Raw genomic sequence first — 947 nt, forward strand, 5'->3', positions numbered from 1 at the left:
GACCGGGGGGCGGGGGTGGGGTGATTATGTTGCTTTTTTAAAACACCACAGCAGAGGCAAGCAAAATTTAAGCTTTAATCAAGATCAATAGAAGATCAATAGAAAAAGAGAGAGAGAGAGATAGATGGACGGACGGACAGATAGATAGACAGATAGACAGACAGACAGACAGACAGACAGACAGACCGTTAGATATACGGACGGACGGACGGACAGACAGACAGACAGATAGATAGATAGACAGACAGACAGACAGATAGATAGATAGACAGACAGACAGACAGATAGATAGATAGAGAGACAGACGGACAGACAGACAGACAGACAGACAGACCGTTAGATATACGGACGGACGGACGGACAGACAGACAGACAGATAGATAGATTGTGTTTCACAGTAAACTAAGTTGAAAATAATTAACTTCTCATTTTTTTATTTATTCGTAATTAACGTTTCCCTACTTTGCCCTTCAAATCATAAATACATAGAGATAAAAAATAGTTTAGTAAGTTTTACACACTATAGTAAGCGATGTATATATTATTATTATTATTCTATGTATTATATTCTATGCACAAGGCTCTTGATGTATTGTATGTAAACAATACACACAGTGTGATCCAGACACACCATTGGGCATCTGAGCATAAAAACCAGTCCGTACTTGACATAAGTGACGAACAGGTGTCAAAAATCCGAAAAAAAAAAATATCCTGACCAAAGTCAGTGTTTTACAAACACAGAGTTCGTCAAGGGATGAAAACGGAGCGGTCAAAATGAAACACAGGTGTTTGAGGGTCTCCGTGCGCTGTGGTCATCTCCAGGGGCTCGTAGTGGAAGTCCATCTCTTTCATGGATAAGCAAATCAATCCACCCCTGTCATCCTGGGGATTCCACAGAGGAGAGGATCAGCAGTGTGAAACGACACCTTGAGCTGAGAGTGGAG

Source organism: Cynoglossus semilaevis, chromosome Z (assembly GCF_000523025.1).
Source record: "Cynoglossus semilaevis isolate Cse_v1.0 chromosome Z, Cse_v1.0, whole genome shotgun sequence".
NCBI classification, from domain to species: domain Eukaryota; kingdom Metazoa; phylum Chordata; class Actinopteri; order Pleuronectiformes; family Cynoglossidae; genus Cynoglossus; species Cynoglossus semilaevis.